This window comes from Lolium perenne, chromosome 5 (assembly GCF_019359855.2).
Source record: "Lolium perenne isolate Kyuss_39 chromosome 5, Kyuss_2.0, whole genome shotgun sequence".
Classification (NCBI taxonomy): Eukaryota; Viridiplantae; Streptophyta; class Magnoliopsida; order Poales; family Poaceae; genus Lolium; species Lolium perenne.
In genome coordinates this window covers 116,889,649-116,895,879 of record NC_067248.2, presented here as the reverse complement: position 1 = coordinate 116,895,879, position 6,231 = coordinate 116,889,649, and the positions used below count along the sequence as shown (strand labels likewise).

Here is a 6,231-nt window from a genome sequence, read left to right as displayed (position 1 = left end):
CCAGAAAAATCATGTATCTACCCCCTAACCCTAAACTTTGTCTTATGAAGTCAAGCATTAAGAGAAGTGGTTTTTGGTTTCAAACATAGAAATTTTAAAAACCTCCCAAGTGCTTCATTTTGGAGTGACTAAGAAGGATACAAGCTTACTTTTTAATATTCATGTGTTAAACTTGTTTACCTCTTGGTCAAACCTAGGATTTGACCAAGATTCAAATGGGCATAAAAATAAATAAAAAAACGAAAGCACATAGTCTTGTCATACAGTAAGCACTCAAGTTGATAAACAAGATTTAGACATATTCAAACCAGAAAAATCGTGTATCTGCCCCTAACCCTAAACTTTGTCTTATGAATTCAAGCATGAAGAGACGTGGGTTTTGGGTTTGAAACATGGAAATTTCAAAAACCTCCCAAAAGCTTCATTTTGGAGTGACTAAGAAGGATCCATAGGAAACTTTGTAATAATACAGTATAATAATCACCCGAGTTATTAGAGCAACATGTCTGTCACTTACGTGTGGTTCCCATGCGTGAGGTCCCACACTTCAGTGAGCACAAGTCACGTGCGGTAGGTACGCAAACTCCCAGCCATCTTCTTTATCAAGAGACGACGCATCAGGATGCATATCAGAAGTCTCTGGGTCCTTCAGGATCCTTTGGTTGTCCCTCTCACAAAACAACATTTCTCTCATTCTCGGCCTCGCTCGCTCGCACCTCCTGCGCACTGAGAAACCCTGCACAACAGTCAACATCATCACCGTAAAAAGGGGAGACATCATAAATAAGACGGGCCCCGTGACTACTCTCCCTTCGTCTCCTCCCGTGCGATCTCTCTTCCTCCGAGTTTCACTGGACGGACAAACACATGTGCTGCCTAGTAATAATAATAAAAACTTAAAAAAATGGACCTACAAATCTATGATTAAATAAGTTAAACTAGGGTTTTGCCCAGTACTACGGATCAATTACAAAAAATCCAACTATGGGGTTTGATTTTGGCCTTCTAATATAAAATTAAATAATTTGAACTAGTATTCCTCTAAAAAAATCATTTTGGTATTCATTGTTTGGTACTTTTCATAGCTAGAGTGCTTACTCCATCCGTTATAAAATAGTCTTCTTATGTCATATATTAAGCATTCAAGTTGATAAACAAGGTCTAGACATATTCAAACCAGAAAAAATCATGTATCTACCCCCTAACCCTAAACTCTATCTTATGAAGTCAAGCATGAAGAGAAATGGTATTGGGTTTCAAACATGGAAATTTCAAAATACTCCCACGAGCTTCATTTTGGAGTGACTAAGAAGGATCGATACATGCTTACTTTTTCATATTCATGTTTTTAACTTGTTTAAATCTTGGTCAAACCTAGGATTTGACCAAAATTAACATCGGTATAAAAATTCAAAAACGAATAAAAAAATAAAAAAATCAAAGCACATAGTCTTCTTATGTCACAGAGTAAGCATTCAAGTTGATAAACAAGATCTAGACATATTCAAACAAGAAAAATCATGTATCTACCCCTAACCCTAAACTATGTTTTATGAAGTCAAGCATGAAGAGAAGTGAGTTTTGGTTTCAAACATAGAAATTTTAAAAACCTAGCTACTATACCAAGTGCTTCATTTTGAAGTGACTAAGAATGATATGGGCTTACTTTTTCATATTCATGTTTTAAACTTGTTTAACTCTTGGTCAAACCTAGGATTTGACCAAGATTCAAATGGGCATAAAAATTCAAAAAAATGAAAAACCAAGACCAGCAACTATGGTGGTTAAGAGAAGGGATTGAAAATAAAGGCAAGTAGACAGCAACATCATGGGTAAAAAATAATCAGGATATCAAGAAAATCTTGTGTTGTGAGGCTGACATCTGGGACCCATCAGCCAGCTGCGTCTCGCAGCGTTAACATGGCGGCATGATGGAAACTTAAAGTCGAGTAACCAGAAATCACTGGTAAAAAACAATTGAAGAAATCAAATGATTCTTGCATAGTGAGGCTGACACCCGGGACCCTTCCGGCTGCAACATCCCGCAGCGTTAACAAGCGGCAAGGATCCCATGTTAAAGTTGAGTAACCAGAAATTAGGGGTAAAAAATAATGCAAGAAATCAAACGAATCTTGTTTTGTGAGAATGACATTTGGGGCCCATCGGCCTGCAGCCTCCCTCAATGCTAACAGCGCGACAGAGATGGAAAGTTAATGTCGAGTAACCAAAAATGAGGGGTAAAAAGTAATGCAAGAAATCAAACAAATCTTGTTTTGTGAGAATAACATCTGGGACCCATCAGCCTGTAGCCTCAATCATCGTTAACATACGTGGAGGGATCGAAAGTTAATGCCGAGTAGCTAGGAATCAGGGGGAAACGAATGCAAGAAATCAATGGTTTCTCGTACAGAGAGGCTGAAGTCTGGGACCTATCAGCGAGAATCACAAACGCCTAGATCGGTGAAGCTCAAACAGGTGCGCGGCCAAGAAAAAAGATCGCCAGGGACACTAATATCTGGGCTCCATACTCGTCAAAGCATAGATTTGCGTTGACTTTGCAGCCGAAAGAAAGAAATCATCATCTACCATGGGTCAGATGACCATGGGGCACGTTTTAGGCCAATCCGTGGCTATAGAGGGTCTCGAAAAAGAAAAAAAAAATTGGGGATCGCCCCCGGAGGCCCAAAAAACGTGCCACATGGTCACCTTCGTCCACGGTCGAGGATGAAATTCGTCTCGGAAGGTCACTTTTTCATAGTGGATTGCTTTAAGACTTCGCCCACCAAAAAATGTTTATATTCCTATGCCCCTTCTATCCATATGGGTGTAACAAACACATCCTATGTGGTCAGTCTTCCTCCGTCTACAATTCCCATGTCAGATTGGTCCTTGGACTTCCGATGGGCACCACCAAGCCAACAATCAAAGACTTAGTTCCTTTGGATGATAGAATTGAAAGAAGACTCACTGCTTCTGCTATGTTCCTCTCATATGGAGACAAAATGGTCCTTGATAATTCAGTATTGTCTTCTATGCCGATTCACTACCTATGCACTTTGGATATCCAAGAGGGACTTATTGATGTGATTGATAGATCCATAAGACATTGCCTTTCGAGGAAAAAGAAGTATGGTGATAAAGCTTACTCTTTGGCATCCTGGGAGATGGTATATCGGCCAAAGGAAAAAAGGAGACCTTGGAATTATCATCCTTAAAATACAAAATAAATGCCTCTTGCTTAAACATCTTCACAACTTCTACAAATGCTGATCTGCCATGGGTTAAGTTGATAAAAAAGCTCATAGTATTATCAGGAGGTGCCTCATGTTGTTACCATTTGTGGATCATTTTGGTGGAGAAGTATCTTCAAGCTTTCAGATCTATACAAAAATTTATTTCAATGTAAAGTGGGCATTGGTGAAACTGTTCTTTTCTGGACTGATCGATGGAATGGTAAAAATATAGTTGATGAATATCCTCGATTGTTCTCCTTTGCCAAAGACAAATTGGGCTCTGTGAAATCTTACATGTCTCTTAATGATCCTGTTGGCGCTTTCCACCTCCCTTTATCATTGGAGGCTATGACTGAACTTCAAGCTCTACAGATCCAGCTGCACAATATGACTCTATCTCATCAGGATGATGTATGGAATATGTCATGCTCTAAGAATGGAAAATGTATTCCTAATAAGAACTACAGAATGGCATTTCAGCATATCCCGAACCATTTCCCCTCTCAATGGATCTGGAAAAGTAAATATATGTTAAAGCACGATTTTTTTCCTTGCTAATTCTTCGTGATTTGATAAATACTAAAGATATGCTGCTGAGAAGGCATTGGAATGTCACTAATGACAATAGCTGTGTTCTTTGCCCTGGAAGCAATTATGAAGATTGGTCTCATTTATTTTTTGAGTGCATGTTTAGTGTCCGCATTTGGACATATCTTCAGATTGACTAGAATGGGAACTCTGGGCCAGAGATGCTAAATAGAGCAACAAGAAAATTCTCGGGTCCTTGCTTTATTGAGATTGTGATCCTTGTCTGCTGGAACATTTGGAAGCAAAGAAATAACAATTTTTTTAGAGGAATTAGACCTTCTTTTAGAGCATGGAGAGCATGTTTTATTAGTGACATCAATCTAGTTAAACATAGAGTGAAAAAAGATGTTGTACAAACTTTGTCATCATGGATTGACAACTTTTGTAATCTATAGTGTAGGTTCCTTCTTTTTTCTTTTCACCCTATACATACGTAATTTTGTCAGTTGACTTTTAATAAAACACTGTGTGGGGAACTCCTGCAATATAATTGGGCAGTGCCCACGTCAAAAGAAAATTCTCATGTCAATCCAATGAGATTGATGCATGTAATAACTATGTTTATCATAAAATATAAGTTTATTCAATTATTGGCATCAGTATACTGATACATTACATTCTCATGGCATCATTCACCAACATTATTTCATTCCATTAGCTGAGAATCTTCATCACACTCAACTTGGAAATTTACAGCAACACTGCTCATGTTCTCCAATTGTAGAGCATTGCACTAGAAAAGGTTCAAAAAAGCCTCTTCGTTCGCTGCAGTCACGCCAGCAAGCCATGGTGTTGCAGTTTGTTACAATTATGCATGTCCATATTTGATCTACAATACAATAAAACACAGAATAAACTATTTAGTAATATAGTCCATAAAAATAGAAATAGAAAAACGCTAATAGTACTTTGAATATTTGGAAAATATAGGTAAAACACTCTGGATTGTTCTGACATAATGGCTTCTAAAAGGTCTTGCGGTCATCTTTGCGCATAACTAGTGGGAGATTCATAGAGAAATGATCCCAGTTCTTCCATTTATAAAACTATTTATCGTTAATCTCCTTGGGTACGTCCTCCATTTTTACAACACTTGCTAACTTGTCACGATACTCCTTACTACTGTCCTACACAACATGGTACTATTCTATCCTTGGGTTTTAGTTTCTGGATAATCTGATCATGCAAGTTTTTGTATACTTGATACACGGTGTGTAATCACGAGAAGGAACAGTTAAGGGAGTAGATATATAGAGGGATGGAAGTTTGTAGCTCACAAGATGTCCCAATAAGATCATCAGGATTAATGGATCTAGAAGTTAGTAGATGTAGGGGTTGGTGTGACCATGCACAGGAGTTTTTAATGCATGTGAAGAAGATATCACTTACATGTCTGATATTGACAGCAACACTTATGATGACCTTCAAAGGTTACGCATGTCGATCTATAATCAACCATAAAGCCATTGTTTTTGCATTCCTGGTTGCACCACTCCTCGGTGCAGTTTCCTACATATTTTCCGCATGCCCATGGTTTATCGTCTACAATGGAATACAACCCAGAAGATACAATTTAGTAATATAGTAAAAAAATAGAAACATAAACCGCTAATAGTACTTTGAACATTTGGGAACTGTAGATAAAATATTAAAAATTGTTGTGTACCTCCTTGGCATGATGGCAACGTTGAAGACACGATGGCTGTGAGCATGACACTAATAACAGCCATGTTGAGCATCCTTGGGTCAGTTTTTCCGAGCGCCATGGGGAAAACGGACCACTTATGCTTGGTTTACCATCATGTGTGTTTATATAGAAACACGATGAAATATAAGATATTGGTTGGTTAATTCCATGCATTTATATATGTATCTCTCGCAATTAATATTAGGATACCTTGCTAGTTTTGCATAAACACCACAAATTTTATTTTGCAATAAAATTATGTATCTCATCATTATGGGCTGGCGTTTAATACTGTTATACATAGGGCCGCAGTGAAATCTTTAGATATTGGTACTTCATTTATATATGTATCCCACCCATTTAATATGAGCATATCTTGCTACAATAAACGCCATAGCTTTTATTTTCAAAGAAACTATGCATTTCATCACTATGGCTTCATATCTAATATTTGTGATTATAGATAGTGCCACAAGAAAATCTTTAGATATCAACACTGCATTTATATATGTATCCTTCCCATTTAATATGAGAATATATTGCTAGCATAAACGCCATAGCTTTTATTTTTCAAAGAAACTATGCATTTCATCATTATGGCCTCGTATGTAATATTGGTGATGATAAATAGAGCCACAATAAAATCTTTAGATATTGGCATTGCATTTATATATGTATCCCTCTCATGTAATATGAGTATATCTTGCTAGTTTTGCATTAAAA

At 37.4% G+C, this 6,231-nt stretch overlaps 1 long non-coding RNA gene across 1 annotated transcript; it reads right to left on the bottom strand.

The window, feature by feature from the left end:
* Positions 1–4,539: 4,539 nt before the first annotated feature.
* On the bottom strand, positions 4,540–5,580 carry LOC127304772 (uncharacterized). Its single transcript, XR_007853530.2, has 3 exons — positions 5,488–5,580; positions 5,211–5,363; positions 4,540–4,650 (listed from the first exon to the last, which is right to left on the bottom strand). It is a non-coding gene; the product is annotated as an uncharacterized lncRNA (long non-coding RNA).
* Positions 5,581–6,231: the final 651 nt, after the last annotated feature.